Below are 18,607 nucleotides of genomic sequence, written 5' to 3' on the forward strand. Positions count from 1 at the left end.
GCCATGATTGTTCCACACTCCTCAAGTGGTACGTGATAACCATGCAAACCATCTTGTACTGAGCACCTGTGTGCTGCATGCTTTACCGTTACTCAGGAGACAAGATGCTATGTGCTGGAGAGCTTAAGTGAGGACAGACAGTTGTTAATGAAAAAGTATGCTGGGACCTAGGTAAAAACATGTGACCCAGGGCTTTTTTTTTTTTTTTTTTTTAGGAAAATAAAGATTATGATTTATAAAAAGCAGTAATAATTGTGAGTATTAAGAATACTAAGATTTGTTCAGATTTGATCTTTGAAATATTAATTTCACTTCTCAGCATGAAAACAGTTCACGGAACCTATATACATAACATTATTTGCAGTTGAGACAAAAAATGGTTAAAAACAGAACAAACCTGAGTTTGAAGTGGTGTTTCAGACTGCAGGACTCCCCTGGCATACCAGTGTATTGACACACAGGACTGGGGATGCATCCTCCCCAAGCCTTCTCCAGACTTCTCTCCATAGTAGTGCTGCAGGAGACAAGCCCTGTAAAACAGAAGACAAGCATTGCAGCGGTGCCTCAAGAGCAGACACTTAGTAATCTTAAGAAGTTGAGATACCTTAACCTCCTGGATGTCTGGTGAAAAAGTAGGCATTGTAGTTGGCAACAAGACTGCAGGACCTTCTGCAGATGAGTGGGCCTTCCACACTGTTGTAGCTCTTAAAACCAAAGAAGTCTGGCCTCTGACTTCCTCTAGTCTTGAAAAGAGTACCTATAGTTGCCAGACCCTTGATAAGCAAGCATGAACAGACAACCTGTTTGTGAAATAGCCTTGTCTCAGTGCTGTCAAGACTTAAGCTGGACTTTCTGACTGACAGAAGCTGGTGGTCTTATTGTGAAGCCTCTGTGTTAGTTATACTGCATGTGGACGGTGCTGTGGGAAGTATGTGCTGGAGCTTTGTTTGGTATCCTGAGAGTTTTATACGAGTCAGGCCTGGAGGAGTCCCAACACATGGCTCGTGGCCACCAAATTCCCAGTCAGAGGAGGCTGATCTCCCAGAGGAGAGCCAGAGGAGGCATTTATGTTATGGTTACTAGCTGACTTTCAAGTAGCTGTGATACAAGATTTTATAATGGGAGATTTTTCCCTTTGTTGGGTTTCCACAGTGGATAAGCAAGCTGTATTTCAAACATTTTGCAGGTATGGGCATTTTTAGTTTTATACAAAAGGCTAAGGGAAGTGTTGTCAGGCCAAAGGGTATTTCCAAGATCAGCTGGTGGTATGAGTTTGCCTTGCTGTTGTAGAATAACTATTTCTTCTTTCCCTGCTTGTACTAGTATTGAAGTTGTTCTTACGCAGTCAATGAAGAATTAGAGATTCTGCAAAATGAAAGGATGGTGCTCCTTTGTTACAGTGTTCTGAGGACCAGGCACACTGCAGTTTGCCTCTGACTTTGGAAAGGGACAAAATCTGCAAATTGAATTCCAATGACATACCTACAGTAACCAGGGGTCCATCTCTTTGAAATACACCCTACTCCTGAGCTTGGATCCTTTCCAAATCAGTCTTCCTAAGTACCATACAAGCATGTTATGAGAGATACAAAAGTAGACCCCAAAACAAATCAAATTAGAAGTGTTATTAATGAAGACAATAAGAAGCCAAGCAGGGCTGCTGCTCACTAACACTCCCGTGGGGGCAGGAGGAGCCCTGCAGTCTGCACTCCAGTATACCACTGTAATTCCAGCATTGCTCCAATATTGTGATGGAAAGCAGAGTTTGGTTGAAGGAGTCCAGCTTTCTCCTAACAGAAGAGATCAATTAATTCCATTCATGTGCAGGAGATCAGAGTTACTGGATCACAGATGTGACAATGTCATTAATAAATCCATTGTATCAGCTGAAATTGGGGCTGGGGAGCCCAGTTTCTTCACAGAGACAAACGTACCTCTGCACAGAGGAACAGTTTATTCATTAAGTACCATTTGTGGCCCGCGTAGACTCTGTTCTAAATGGGACTGTCATGGCACTGAGACGACAGATGTCAGACAGTGACATGAGGCTGGGTTCAACTCAGTGCAAATGAGAGCTACACTTATTGCTGACACAGTACATGGGTATATCCTGCACACACAAGACTCCAGATTAGTTTTGTTACAGACTCCAGAGGGACATAAAAAAAAAAAAAGCTGAAGTGGATTCTGTGTGCCCAGTCTGGCAGAAATCCTGCAGTGATTCCGGTGGGAGCAATAGTAGCCTCATTTATTAATTCATCTTCTGTTACATGAATTTGTCAAAATAACAGGAAATCTACCCCTTTCCATAATAAACTTCTATTAGCCTAAGACTTTTAATGGTGGCATTTGCAGCTGTGTCCTGCTATGTCTTGAGAGTATGTGATGCTACCAAGATCACCAAGGAATGCTTTGGACTCCAGCACAAATCTGTTCCCCTGGTTCTTGCCTTCCTTTCCAAGCTTCAGTTAAAGCATCCCTTCATCTTTACAGCCTGTGCACAACCGGTTGCAGTCATTTCTAGGAAGCATGAGGATCTCATCACTGACAGTCCTGATGTTTTAATGCATGTAGCTGTTTTCCTTTCTTCCCAGCTCATAGTGTTCATGCAGTTATTCTTCCTCCAAACAGCTTTGGACTGTTATACATAGACACCATGTGTCTGTGTCAGGCTCTGTAACATCCCCTAAACTCGCCCAATGTGAGCTGGATAGCTCAGAGGGAGAAAATCCACAGTAAGTAAATCCTCCCAATACAGAAACTGGGAAAAGATAGTCAGGAAAATCTGTCCCTATAGTAACAATGAAAAGATAGGTGAGAAAAGAGGACAGGCACTAGAGAAACATAGTAGACATACTGGGGTGGCCCAAAGAAATTCTGAAAGCTCAAACTTCTTTCCCCCCACCCCCCCTACCCCCCACCCCCATTCCGAGTCACACACACTTGCCCTGAAAGTAGAGCGGATACCCCAGTCACAGTGGCTGCAACTCCTTGTGTAAGGAGCCCAAACACAACGGCATGCATTAAATATGCAATGAAACTGAAAGGCACGTGGTTCTTCTCTGCTTTGTTTCACTTTTGAAGTCCAGTGCCAGCCATGAGGGCTTCTCCCACATAACCATATCAGACTTGTCTAGCACTGTCTTGCTGCTAGAAGGCATTTTCCATAACAAGTTAAATGTCAGTTGTCTTGGAGTTTGAGAAGAGAGGTGACTTTAAGCTAGAGCAGCTAGTTCAGGGTCTGTACTTTAAACTCTGTAGTCTCAGTCTTCCGACATTCCAGGTTTTCCAAGAAAAGCGAGATATGAATGGAAATCTGGAGCTCAATCCCTTCATGATTGCATCCCAGCTTTAGGTTTAGGTCTGTCTCCAGTTCAGTTGCTTGTTGCTCTCTTAGACTAGTATGGCTTAGGCTTATTGTCAGTCTGCATCTGTCTAAACGATTTGGCAGCACCTCTAGCACAATCTCTAAAGGTTCAGAGATCATCCTAGAATTTCCCTGTGAGTGTTACAGGTTAACAAAGACATTAACCTGTAGTGAAACCTGCAGCAGTGTCAGGCAGCTGCATCTTGTAAGATAAAGCAAGCAACCTGACTAGAATCAATTTCTACCCTACTTGTCCACTAACACCAGCTGCTTGTCAAATGGAAGTCCTTCACTCTGAATTGTACCCTGTTGATAATTCTCTGCCACTGAAATGATGTTCTTTGTCTTCGTCTTTCTTCTTCCCTGTCATGAAGTCTTCTGGTGGGAATGGACTTGAATGACAAAATTTAGAAGCAGATTATTAATTCACCTCCAAACTTGCCCCAAAATCTGTAGGGAAGAAAAGGAGTAACTTAGTTTGGTCCTTGCTCTATTAATTTCATACTATCTGTATTTTTTCTCACTTCTGTCATTTAAGCAAAAGTACTTATGGAAAATATCAGGAAGGCTATAGATTTACACTATTACACCAGCAGCTGCCAGTGTCACATGTGGTGATCTTGCAGCACTGGCTATTTGCTTTGCCACTGATTCTTTTTTAAGAGTCTTGAAAGTCTCTATCCCCATTTGAGCTTATGGAGATTCTCTTTAACTGCTGAAAAGTTCCTTTTTCTTCTTTCTCTTAATGTAACCTCATTTCCCCCTTTTACTGCCCCTTTCTCTGTGAAACTTTCTTCCTTGCAACACAGCTGTCGCGACCCACTCAGAAGAGGAGGGTAAGTGACTCAGATTCGCAAATCCCCAGCGGCGTGGACTAAGGTGAGACAACTCTCAAGGTCCATATGCAAACATTTATTACATTCCCACAAGGATTAATATATGTCTTAAACTAGGATTTCTGATAATTGGTTAGGTATAAAACAAATTATGGCAAGCGGTGAGGTACACCTTGCGTTACTTAAAAGAGAAGGGGAGGTAAAGAGATCAGCGGTCCTGGTTCCAGCATTGGTCCAGCCAATGGGGGGTTTCTGGTTCATAAGAGCGCTCTTCTGCGACATTACACACACACAGTGGCACCTATCTTCCCCCTTTATGTCTGCCATATCAGTATGACCCGCCCTCCTGTTATGGTGGCAGCTTCGTTTCAGTTTCTCCCCCTACCCCCAGGTGATGTGTAGAATGATTTGAGTTGAGAGATGAGTGATGTAGTCACATATGTTTAGCGTGATCTCCATAATCTTCATTAGCATATGCAGGGTGTCAACTTTAATATGCATTCTGCTGATAATGAGGCAAAGGTCATTCATCAGATGTGATGGCCCCGAAAACAGAGAGTTAACAAGCTTCACCAGAGCAGAACCGTCCTGTCTTCACAGGGCTTCTTCCTCTAGCTGCATCCTAGCTATTCCTCCTGAATGGCTATCCTTATCAGTCCATTGAGCACAAGGCCTGCATTATTCAGTTCAGGGTACTTGCAAGTGTTTGAGACTCCTCAGAAATGCTCGGAGGGCTTTTGCCCCCCTCCTCCCTTATCTTTACCAAGTTTTGTGTCTTGCCATTGTTCATGCTTCCCTCAGGCTGCTTCTCTCAATCTTTTTTCTGGGAGTTACAAGCTGTCTCCTACAATAGCATAGACCACTTTGTTATTCATCTAGTATTTTCGTGCACTTTCATCATGTTCTTTGATTTAAGTGGTCTTCTCGTCTCCAGCATGAACTAATTATTGATCACAGGCATTATATGATGCTCCTGTGCATTCACTTCTTCTAAGTGTGGGCAGGACAAAGTTTCTAGGAGTTAACTCTTAAGACATTTAGTATCCTGGATTATTCAGTCCTCTTATGCCATGGTTCAGTAGATTGGTTACTGTGCTTGGAAATGCCCAAGGCTTGCTGTTTTAAACTGTTTGTGTTTTCCAGGCCCATTCCTACACCTCACAAATATAGTCTCCTTTTTTCCCTTTTCCCACTGGTCACAATCTCTTTGCCCAACCAGTCCCGATGTCTCCACGTGATGATCCATTTTTTCCTCGTTCTGCCTTGTCTCATAGCTTCCAGTACCAGCCTTACTCAAACACTGCCAGGTTCTTGCTGTCTGCCAAGACAAGACCCTGTTCCTTCTCCCCTTCAAAAACTTTTATCGTCCTCACTGTGTGATAGTTTGCAGAAGGAGGACAGAGAACAGACAGGCACAATTTTGTCATTTCTTTTGCCATATTCTGGTCCATCTACAGCAGTCTAGAACTGCCACAAGTCCAGTCCATTGCATTTAAGGCATTTTGTCCAAAACAATCCAGTTTATCTAACATAGCCATGCAAGTTCTCTGTTGCAGTCAGTAGAGAGGCAGATCCTCAGATCTTCCAGGAATTGTCAAGTCTGCTTAAGCTGAGCATCTATTTCTCTGGTTAAGACTGGGAGGAACCAATAGGAAATACTAGGTGTCTTCATCCATTTAGCATGCTTTCTGCTACTCCCTTTTTGGAGGACAAACATTTAATGGTTAAGTATATTTCATGCAAAGTAGAACCAAGTATCAGTGTGTTTGATTTCCTGGGTGAGTATATTCTGCCAGAGACTATTGTTTTAAAGCTGAATACTCTCACCACCATGTAAGATGAAATTTGTCATGCTCCAATCATGGCTTCCTCAAGGGACCTAGGCAGAGTTCAGAAGTCTAAAATAAACCACAGCAGAACTGCAGATGGAAGAGATACACCAGTCTCCATAGAGGAGCACTAATGAGCAGCAACAGGCAACTAAAATTATGTAATAATGAAATACCCTGTCTGTGTAGTGAAGCACCTCTAAATTTAGGTTCCTGAAAGATTAAGCAATCCTTAAAGGTAAGCGGGAATGGATTACTGTGCAGATCTTAGTGGGTTTAGGGTATCTGAGCTACAACTAAAAGCAATATTTGGACAGACCAGATTCCTTTCTATGTACACTTGGATTGACCCCCTCAAGGTCATATTCTTGGACATGTTTTCTAGTATGAGTGTGAGAGGAGACAGAAGCCTTTTGTGTACAGACTGTTTCTCTTGGATTGTGTCTGAGGGAGTCAAATTATGATCTGTGACTTGAGAACAACATCAGTCTATCAGGTAAACTACTGCAAAGCCGTCATGCTCTGCCTTAAATTACTCAGATCAAATTTCTTGCCACTTATATAATACTTCTTATTTCTCAATAAAGGCTGGTTCAGACAGGATTAAACGTTATATATTGTAAGACAGCCTTTTTGGAAAGCTGTGAAATAGAAAAACATATGCTGCTCCCCTTTCTTGAGATTTACTTGAATTGTGATGCTGACAGAGGCTGGTTTGCCAGCATACATAAATTTTGATCCTGGAGAAAGGTACCTGTCTATTTGACAGCTGTGAGGAATGAAATCCTCTGTTTACCAACACAAGAACACTGGAAGTACATACTCTTCTGATAGTGTTCTACCTCTTATCTGGAGGGACCAGTTTTAAAAGTGAGTAAGAAGTTCAAAAGTATGAGCTATTCAGTCATTGTTTCTCTGCTACAGTTGCCCATAGCTTTGTAGTCTCAGATGGAAATCAGCAGCTACTCTGACATAGGTTACATCTGAACAGGTGTAAGCCATAAGCACTGCTGGCTAGCTCAGGGATTTCCAGCGGGATGGGGAGTTTTATGCATGGAGTATAAGAAGTTTTATATTCTCTTAAACACAGATGCCTGGGCTCTAGTCCATGTTGAAGGTGCTTGTCCAGTGCTTTGTGGACAGCAGTAGGTCTCTGGTCTGTTCTAAGGCATAGATATTGTCACCAGGAGTTTAACCATTTCAACCAGACTTGCTGAGAACAGATGAAGGGTTTTGCCTGAGGAATGCTTTCTCGAGATCAGTGATGGGCTGTGAAATGTAAGGATCTCAGGGAAGGGACTTAAGATGTAACCCAGTGGACTTCAAGCTTTCCAGCAGGGATGGGACTCAGTGGGCAATCACCCTGCGAGCTACAGGAGAGTCTCTCTTTGGTGTGTAAAAACCTATGTAGAACCTATGTCCTCTGATGCCTGTTGCTAGAGACTGGCCTGTTCAAAAATGCTTCAGAAGGTCTTCTGTTATGTTCAAGAGGGAGGAATTTTATCTATGCACTGTCAAGTACTTATTATAACGTGAACTGTCTCTGATGCTGCCAAGTCTTTCTCTCTCTTATGAGCAAGAGGAGACTTAATTTTCTGAGACTGTACTTGCTCATTTTGTAAATACTACATTGACATGCAACAGAGTCCTACAAATTGTAGCAATGTTCCATAGCTATTAGGAATTAAAATACGAGAAAAATGGTATTTTTTAAGCTTGTTCAGCAAAAGAAGAAATTGCAAAGCTTCACTTGAAGCATAATGCACTCAACTAATGTTGGCAAGAGTTGGGAATGTAAAAGTGAAGATTGTAATAATCAAGAAGGCAATAATGACAGAAGCTGCTTCTCAGGCAATGGGAGCTGCTATTAGCAGCATGCAGAGGCACTGAATGTCCTGTTTTAAGTGGACTCAAGGAAGGATGTGTGGGGAGGGAGGCTGGTTCCTCATTTTTTAGCAATTCATCTAACTGTAAAAGAGCTCTTGTGGTATCAATGAACTATCAGTCTAAACCACTGCTTGCCTAAGATATATTCATTTTCTTCCTGAGATCCATCTACTTCTTTCCTATCTCTCCTAGATAGGAGAGCTTCTTTCCTATCTCTCCTAGAGCTGAAAGATTACTTTAAATTATTTCTTGGCATAGAAAAACACCTGCTTAAATTCCTTTTAATCTAGAATGGGAATAATGTTGCATTTGCTGATCTCCTTGTGAGTTATTCTCGCCCACAGGAAGGGTAGACCTGGTACATTAATTTAGAGAGATGAGTCAAGTGCAATGGGGACTAGGCAGGAAGTATTCTCTAAGCCCTGAAAGGGATGTTTACAGTGGAAAGTATTACATTTCCAAATTTCCCAGGCAAAGAGGGGTAGCAGGTAGATAGATTCTGGATAGAGGACTATGGTGAGCTCAGGGAAAGAAAACAGCATAGCTGCTTTTGGTTTTCAAAGGCTGAGAGAGAGAGGGCAGCCTGCAGTTTTCCACCCTTGAATAAAACTGCCTAATTTAATCTGAACTGTTTTTTCTGAGAGATTGTAGTTGTTGGTGTCTCTCTCCATCCCAAAGTGATTTTCTGTGTTAAAGGAGGTCTAGGGGTCTACACTGAGGAAACATGCACTGGGCTCTATGTCATGAATAGCTGGCAAAAATCTCACTCCAGCATATGATTCTCTAGGGCTCTATAGGAATGCTGGCTGAGCCAGCTGGAATACTTATTAATCACACGGTTGTAGGGAACTGCCCAGTCATGTCACCAGAGACTGGGAGATTCAGTCCCATGATCTCACCCTAAGTATCGTAGTGCTTTATCTGCAAGACCAGTACACATCCAAAGTTTCTATTCTCTCTTATGAAACCCTTACTCTAGTTACTTGAGAACCTTTGCCCCTGTGTGCTTACTTGTTAAACAAACTTTAATATTAGATTTTACTGCATTTAAAAGAGCATTTCTAATGTCCAATTAAACTGGAAAATCCATGCTCAACAGATTTGTTAAGTATGATTCTCCATCTAGTCATTATCATTAACGAAGTCATAACTTCCTGAGTGGTTTTTGTGTGTCCTTAATTAGTGCCTCCATTCTGTGTCCGCCCCCTCACTGTGGAAGTCAAGCTGTGGGTTTCTTCCTGGTTCTTGGATCCCTCATAAACTTCAATATGCACTAGCACCTCTCCAGCCCACTGGGTCCTTTTCTCCTGTGGTCTCTCTGGCTGTTTTTTAACGCTCTTGTCCCAGAGTCAGTGTCCACATTCCTCTTGCTCGACTACCAACAGAAAGTGCTGTGGACAGCAGTGTTCCCCAAAGGTACATGCCATCTTTTCAGATGGCCGCCTTGCATGTAAAGGATTAAAATGGCTGCAACTGTGTGAAGTTTTTCCCCATGAGAAGCTGGATCCTCCTGAGTTTTACCTTCCTGTGGCATATTCAGCATGGCCTTTTACTGAGGCTGGGCAGGGCTTATTTCACTCAGTTGCCCATGTGAAACTGGCAGGGTGAAGCATGACGGACCTCATTCCTTTGATTCGCTGCTGGTTTTTTGTGGTTTTTTTTTTTTTTAGTTAATTGCTTGATTTTTCTGAGACAGATCCCATCTGGCCCTGATGTTTTGTCAGCCTTGTGACATTCTAAAAAATTTTATAACTATTTTTGGCATGATCTCAACTTCTGACAGTATTTCTGCTTTCTTCCCTAGAAAATGTATGGCTGTTCTTGGCATCTTCTCCGCATTCCCCATTCCTTATAAACATTGCGCTGAAAATTTGTTTTATCAGTGTCTGCTGCTTCCGTATAAAATTTACCCTTCTACTCTTCTGAGGACTTGTCCCCTCAAACATGCCATGTTCTCCCACTATCTATAATTCTTCTTTGTCAGAGGAAGCCTTTGTGCAATAGTTCTGTCATTCTCCACTTGCTGCTTTGCTCATCAGCTTCCTGTGCACTTCTGATTTCTTTGTGTCTCATTATAGGTTTCTACTCACCTCAGGTAGTCTGCCTGGGTTTTTAATCCCAAATTGCCTTCTAGCACATGGAAGGGGAATACTTACAATTGCAAACTTTGCAGTAGGCTGCAGATGCCATGTAATATTCCAGCTGAAACACAGTGGAGTTAGTTCTTTATCTTTCCAAGACAGATGGATCTAATCCTAAAAATCCTTAAAATCACTTTCAAATCATCTAAAAGTAGAAAACAGGCCTTCATGGGGAAGGTCAACAGAAGATTTGATCACTTTATATAGATATTTATGCAAAGAGATGCAATTCGAGTGTGGGTAAGGCTTTTCAGCCTTGTTGACAAAGGCACAACTAGATAGCTAGTGTGCCATCTAGTTGTGTCTTTCTTAGTGACCTATTTGATGTCTGTCTGTCTTGCTCATGAATGGAAGGTTAAACTTGCCAAAACAGAAAAGAAATTCCAGATTATGACTGGCGGGTCCCAAATCTCTTTGCTCCCTTTTGTTAATTAAAAAAATTATCGAGGGTACTTCTGAAGTTGTTTGCTGCTGTACCCCAGGCTCCACTCATTTCATAAAATGAATTGATAGTCCTGGAGCTCTTTGCTGTCCAGTTCCTAACCTTTAATCTTTTTTGAGATATTGAGATAGTTTTCTCTCTGTCTCCATAATCTATTGTCCATATGCCTTCTGTTCAGCCCGAAAGCTTTCCAACCCAGCTATTTCTGTGCACATAAAAAGGTATCATGACATTACCCACTCAGATACTGCATGGTTCTGGTTTGATGGTTGAACTCTTTCCACTCATATTCATCACTGACCCCGATTTAATGGAGAACTAACTAATCTAGCAAGTTGCAGGCTGTATGCCTGAAAGATATAGGCAGCAAACAGGCTTCACAATTGTGAGCTATTATGATTCTGCAAAAGTCTGTCACTACTGTCAGGGACAGAAGTGATTTGATAAGTCTGTCAGCTTAGCAATATGACAATACTTCAGGAGAGTTTCAAAAACTTCCCCCATATTTTCCCATGTCAATAGATTTGTTATCATTTGGAGCCTGCTATCCTTTCTATAGGCATGAGAAAGACTTCTGCCAGAAATATTGTCAGAGTGAACTCCCCTGCTTTCTGAAAAGAAAAGGTAAGCAATCTGAATACTGAAATAAAGTCATAATTATTAAGATTTGGAGGGACTTCCTGCAGTAGAATGGGAATCCATCCAGTCCAACACTCTGCCATTTGCTGGGACCTCCGATGGTCCACTCTTAGCTTGGTTTTCCAAGGATATTTTTGTGAACCTCACTCTTTGTCTACATGTGCCTTCTAGTCTGTGGCAAGATCTCCTACCTGTTCTGGTCTTCGTGGCTTCTCACAAAAGACTAGTTTGTATCGCTACCAATGCTAATTCTCTAATGATGTGCTGCCTACTGTAGTGCTTTTTGTATTTCAGAGCTCTCTCGGTAGTGCTGGTCAGCGGGAGAAAACATCCCATAAAAACCCTCTTGATCTGGATCTCTTGATACCAAGGTTGCATCAATGGTATCTCAGTAGGAATGGAGCAGCAAATAGGAGGAATACTGGGATCTGTAGGGAAAATTGTGTGGGCAGGGTCGCTCTCCCTCTCTTCACTTAGTCTCTTAGCAACAGCAGGCCCAATGGGTATGGCGCTGCTTGCTGGGTGTGTGCAGTCCTCTTTGTCAGATGAAGAAGAGCAGAAAAGATTTAGCACAGAGGAGATGGTGAAAGGGGAGAAAGTAAGAGCATGAACCATATCACACTGGGAGAGAAATGACAGAAGATGGCTTACTTGATACACAACCATCAATGAATAGGTTATTCTTTTAGTAGCAATGGGATGCCAACAAGGAAAAGGTGTCTTGAGCCTTCAAAAAGAAATGCATGTGTGCAACCTTGGGCATCATTTGTATCCCTTCCTGTTAATGATCCTCACTGAGGCTTTTGACATGGGTAGATATCATTCATTAGTATCTGAGCCAGGCAGCTCACCTGCTGTCATTACCTGACCCCAGAAACATTGCCTGGCTCACCTGTGCCTTGTCTGAGGAACAGTGGTGTAAGCCCTGACTAAGACCTCCTCTTCATGCTATCTTGTTGCTATAGCACAGGGCAGTGGAAGACCGTTTCTGCAAGACAAGAGGCAGGTGCTGAGCTTTGGTGCATTTGTCACTCAGATGCCTAAGCCCTAAGTCTTTCCTCTGCATTACAACCTCTTGCTCAGTTGGTTTCTAAGGGTCCCTCCCCATATATTTCTTGGGCCTGGAGAGTTTAGTATGCAGTGAGGTACCTAGAAGCTGTGTGTTGCAGCCAAGTATCTGATCCTCTGTGCTAACTACATCCACTGTAGTGGTGACCTTGGTCATGCCAATACATATGTTAGAATACCAACTGAATCACACGTTAGGTCTTTTCCCACATTACTGCTTTTCTGAAAAATGGTTTATGTTTGCTATCTAGCAGGTAGGCTGTGTTTTTTCCTTCATTTAAACAGCTTTTTTATATATGAAATATGTAAGTCTCAATTGTAATGGGAAAGGAGAGGAGAAAGGAGAGTTGGAGAAAGGAGGATGGGACATGAGTTAAAATATTCTGCTTAACCTTCTTCCTCCTGCTGAAAAAACACCAGTGCTTTCTTTTCTCTAGAACTGTGTCATTTGCTTCTTTATACAAGGAGAGGCATTGTGTTAAAGCCATTATGAAACATTATAGGTGGTGATGGCATGGAAGCAGCATAACTGTAGCTTCCAAAGAGCCTCTTTTTGTAGCCGGCAGGTCGATGCTGAATTGAAGTGCCTTCAGAATGGAAGTATTATTTCTTCCTTACCTTCATAACTTTCCTTTTCTTCTAATGCCACATTAACACATAAAACAGAGAAAAGAAAAAAGGATTGTCATTTTTATTTTAAACCTTGTCTTTGCAGCTGGTAATGCCACTGGGAATCACGACATACAAACTATTCCATAAGTCAAAACTAGATCTTGAAGTCAGAGCGGTAGCTCTAGACTGGCTGTCTCAGCGCTGGCTGGTATAGTTGGACCTCAGCTTCTCTGCAAACACAGACCCTGAATTCTCTTCCAAAACTAATCCAGATCTAGTTCTGAGCACTTTGATGTACCTCACACCACAAAGTTCCTGTTCAACATGTTGACATTTACTTAGAGCTGCAGAAGGTGTATCTGCCTCCACTCCCCTTCCAAAATATGCCTGAAATAGATACTTTTAAGACAACTGGTACTATATTATAAGGGAAAATTTTTCATTGCTTGCAGCAAGGGTGACAGCAGATGATCTGATAGACTGTCTCCCATATCTGATTTCTCTTGGGGGAGAGTATTATATAGGTACAGCATACCTGCAACTACCACTGATTCTAGTTGTAACTGAGGGTACGCTGAATTGTGAAGATGCCTGATTACTGGCACCTCTAACTTAGACTGCCCCTAGCAAATGAACCGTTAACTTCATGGTGTGTTTCTACATATATTGGCCTGCATGATAGCTACAGGTGGTAAGTCTTCTATAGTTCTCCCTGTAGTGTAAGCCACTGTAATATCTGTTCAGTTGCTGCCATATCTGACTGTGTTATGAATCAGAAGTGAGAGCTAGCAAACACAGAGCTGGTGTCACTAGCCCATCAGGCAGTAAAAGGAGAAATTAAGGAAGATGAATGTACTGAAAAGGAGAGAAAGGATGTACGTGCCTGAACCTTCAGAAGAAAAGCTTTGGGGGATATTTCTTATTCTCAGTTAGCAATAGTGACCTGTGGTAAGAAGCTGCGGTGTCAAAGGAGATGCTGGTAAAAGCTGGTAGAGGTGAAGGAAGTAAAAATCAAACTGTATTTGTAAAAAAATTCTGAACACATGTAGCCAATTGGAAGACCTATGAGGACTATATACACCCCTTTATTAAAATCAGTAACTACTTTTAAAAAGCAGCCAGTTTGATCCCGATACTGCAAGGTCCCAGGTATGATCCTGAGAGCTCTACACCAAGCTGGCTTTTCCTCCAGAAAGCAGGAAAATTGGTTTAGATGTTAACTCTGTAAAAAGCCTAAAAGAAAATAGAGAAAAATCAGCAGGTCTCTTAAAAAGAGATTCATGTCCTATAATTTCATATAAAGTGATGCTGCTTCAAACTACATTAGCAAAAAATTTGGCTCCATAGTCCTGACATTTGTCTTTTAAGCTTGAAAAATTGAGGGCTTAATCTGAAAAACATTGAGTAGAAGGAGTATGGAAGCTCGCCATGACTTTTGGAGCATGACTGTGCCATAACGCTTGCTTTGAAATCCCTGAGTCTGTATTACAGCAGAGAATCTGACCCACAGACTTATCCCCTTCCTGAGAAACATGTTCTGTCTCTCACATCACCCAAGCAAGAGAAAATCTACAAATAGCTCTGAGCTGACAGTTCTCCCAGTAGTGCCAGAGACAGGACGGAATCCAGCTCATTCCTCCGTGCTTGCTGTTTCATTAGTAAAGATAAGATTTACAAAACAGTAGAACAGATAAACTGAGTAAGAATTCCTTCTATAAACTCAGGTTTCTGACTTGCTTTTTAAGGTGTTCCTAGCAAACTCTGCTTTCAAAGAGTTCAGAGGTGATGATGTCAAAACATCCCATGTTTATTCTATTGCTCAGGCGGTGTTGAGAAGGTAAGGCCAGTGTTTTCCACAGTATTGTCATGAGCAAAGAGGAATTACAGCATCATAACTGAGTGTCTCAGTGAGGTTGATTTAAGAGGGTGTGAAAGCTGACTTGCAGCTGATACTTGTATCAAGATGGAAAATAGCCTTTCATTTATATTCGAAATGTATAAGGTTCAGTTCTGGAATCCATACTGAGCCAGAAATACCTGGCAGTGAAAAGGAGATTCACTGTAAGAAACACAAAGGTCTCCTTGTTGCAGACTTCTGTATATTGACCCATTCCTGACTGAGCAAAGCTGCATCATTGCCAGGGGTTTGGTTTTCTCATTTGAATGCTCTGAAACAATTCAAGGCTTTTGCCCAGTGTCATGCTAAATTAGGTCAGAGATTGAATCAGAACTCTGGGTCATGACTATGCGTGCCTAAAAGCTGAATCCAAATATGAACTTTCCATCCAGGGACTAACTGTAAGACAGTTTAATTAATTTAATGTCACAAAGTGAACTTCACAGTGCAACAGTTCAAGGGTGTATTTCTTCAACAGCACAGCAAATGCTCTTCACCTTGACCTTGTGTCCAGCTTGGAAATATCTCAGGAGCTAATAGATCTCATCTAACATGACTCCGAAATGTGAGCAGTTCTTTCCACATCAGGTATCATCTCTGTGTATACATCAGTGCACAAGCTATGCTGTCACTGCCACGTTCCTGAATTTTATTTACTGCTGTAGTCTTACTCCTCTCTAACAGGAGATTTGTAAAGTTTTGCCTTTTCTAAATGACGAACACAAGCATTTGAATTTCATTCTCATTCAAATTCAACACCACCACTTGACCCTTTAAAGTACAGACACTGAAGCAGTGTTTAATCTAAATGCCATTTCTAAGCAAACACCCACGGAGTTATTAGGCATTTGATCAACACAGTACATCCAACTTACATTAAAAGGACCAAACTGAGACCCATCTGCTTTTTAAACATTATTTGGCTCAGTCCCCAAAGCCAAGAGCAATAATAAAAATTTTGAAAAATAGTGGTTTGTGATTATCTTATAAAATCTCTTAACAGACTATATTAATTTATCTCTGTAGCAGTACTTGGCATGACCCAAAACTGTTCCTAATGTGACTGCCTCACTAAGAGAACGTGTTTTTACAAGTACTTTAAAGTACGGTTGGTAGTAATGCACAGAGGATTATGTTGGCGTCTGCAGAATCGGGTTTGCCCTCCTAATGGAAGGGAAAGCTCTGCTCAAAGCTTCATCACGGTAGACTTGGGAAACAGTGGAGCTTTCTGCAGAGGGGAGGCGAGTGGACCTTACACACAACCTGAATAAAATTTAAAAAATGGACAGTGTTTTTAAAGCAAAGAAGAACTTGAGCAGCTTCAAAAGTAAAACAGCCTTGTGACTTTTTCTTGTTATCCAAAATTGTTTTCAAAATACCTGTGTGACAATGGTCTATTTTTAACATTATCAGCTGGGTTTTCATCTTAAAAACAGTCACTGTTAGCTTTAATTTTGGAGTAGAAAAACAAAAGCTTTTATTGAAAGTATCTTACAAAAGCTCCTCAAAACCCCAATTCTATTTAAAGCTTTATGTTTTGTTTTTCACCTAGAAAGCAATGAACTCTACTGAACAGTCCGTAGGAAAATGCTTGAGGAGTGTATGTGTTTAGGTGAAAAGAGTAGAGCTGAATTCAAGTAATTTAGTACCCATTTCTTTGTTAAGGAAAACAAAACTGCGCTACCACAAAACAGTACATTTTACTTGTACAATGAAATGTTATTCCCTTTGGAGCTAACGATGATTTTGCGTTTACTGCAGTGAATCCAGTATTTCAGCTATATCCTTTATTAGAGGTGACAGCCCTGTGACAGGGATGTGCAACAACTTTTCAGAAGCAAAAGAAAGGTCTGTTAATTTGGACAAAATATATTCTTCTTTAATATCTTTCCATTTTGGATGAACCTTCAAAACTAATTCAAACTCAGCCAACATAGGAAAGATCGATCAGCCCATGTCACTGAAATGCATCCACGTTATAAGACATCAAAAGTAAAGGAGACATTTTAATTGCAGGCCATGCAACCAGTTCTACCTAGCAGATCTATATATACAAACACATACAAATTGTCGTTTATCGCTCAGGGAAGGTATTCTCTGAGCCATCCCAGCACACAACTCCAGCAGCTTACTCAGTAAGCTCAAGCGTGGATTTCTCAGCCAGTTGATGTAAGGCCAAGGGACCAGCAGCTATTGAATCATTTACTGCAAGAAACGTGATTCAGTGTGCACTTTCAGCTGAAAGGACAGAGAAATTGGTTCATTGGATGGAGCTGAGCCCCAACCCCAAGATTTTGACAGTCGATCACTGCTGTAACTTTCAAATCAAACTTCCTTCCCTCCGTGTCCTCAGTGTGAACACAGGATGATCCATTTGTTCTCACTGACACACAGCCACCCGAGCGGGTTCAGTGACTCGCAGCCTTTGTGTTTGTTTGTGTCAAGTGTGCTTGTACTTAAGTCTTAGCACTTAACTTATAACAATATTGTCCCACCTGCTTATGAAATAAATGAACCCAGAGATGAGAGGGAGGGTGTATTTTAACTATTCCTTAAGGTGGACAGTCTGCTGTTTACCTTATGTTGTTCTGTGCTATGAACCATCACTCTTCCAAGCAGGTAACTTTTAGTCTTTTCTGGACTTGGGTAGTTGTCCTTGTCAGGTACCTGCCATTAGTTATTTTATTTCAAAGGAATAATGAGGATATAATTTTGGATGCTTTGCCTCAAAAAAAGTAACTTAAAAATCCACAAAACTCTTTCAAAAGATGCTATAAAGATTAAAACTAATCATCTTCAACTGGCAGCTTTTAATTATACAGGACTGTTCTAGAAAAAAAGTCTACCAATAATGTTCAATGGATTGTGTACTGAGGGCTTCAGGAATCCTAGACCATGAAAATCAACATTCGTTTCCTTGCTAATGACAACAAAATCTTGTTGACATCAATGAGTAGGCCAAATCCTTCACTCAGTCAGAATCACACTATTGGCTTTTTGTGCTCTGTCACATCATTTCTCTGCTTGGCCTGTTCCTTGAGACAATTTACTCTTACTTGTTCTTTCAAATCAGTATTTCCATTTCACACTGCTGTCAGACAGGTTAATGTAGCAAACATGTTTCCATTTGGGTGCTATAAGGCTTTTCACTCAAAGATTAAAATGTGCTCTAGGACTATTCATTAATTAAATCTGAAAGCATCAAGATGAAGTCAGTGAGTAGTGCATAGAGACCATTTCACTCTGGACACCTGTTTGATTATAGCAATACTATGTAATGCTTTAGGATAGACAGTAAAGAAATTGTGAGCTCACTTGAAGCCACATGGGAATTGCATTGCAAACATTGCATTTATTAAAGGAACACCAGTCGACAGATTAGACAGCAGCTAGTGAGGATATTTCCCCATCAGGTACTGTGTGCAGCTGCAATGGTAAACGCCCATGTTTGTGGTTTGACACCCTCATGGAGTGCTTGGAGGAAGACAAGTTGTCTGTGTTCCAAATAAGCCTGTATAATCCAAGGAAAGCAACTGGTCCAAATTGCTCTCCAAACTCTTCACAGAAAGGTTGGTAGGAATTGCTCTTCTAGTGACTCCTCATTGCAATACCAGTTATACCTTTTCTTATGGTTTTAATCTGAAAAGCTAGAAGAAAATTAGAAAATTTAGAAGCAATAGCTGATCAAGGAGCTACTAAATAGCATGCTTCTGAGTATTTTTGCTTTTAATGCGTATTGTTTTCATTATGAAAACAGAGGTATGTATGAGGAATTTTAAGGATTGAGATAATAGATATTAAACTGACATTTTTGTCAGCCATAAATTAAAAAGTTCTCCTGCTTTTTGTAACTGACGGTTTGTCATACTTTACACAGGAACATCAGAAA

The sequence above is a fragment of the Buteo buteo genome, chromosome 12 (assembly GCF_964188355.1).
Source record: "Buteo buteo chromosome 12, bButBut1.hap1.1, whole genome shotgun sequence".
NCBI classification, from domain to species: Eukaryota; Metazoa; Chordata; class Aves; order Accipitriformes; family Accipitridae; genus Buteo; species Buteo buteo.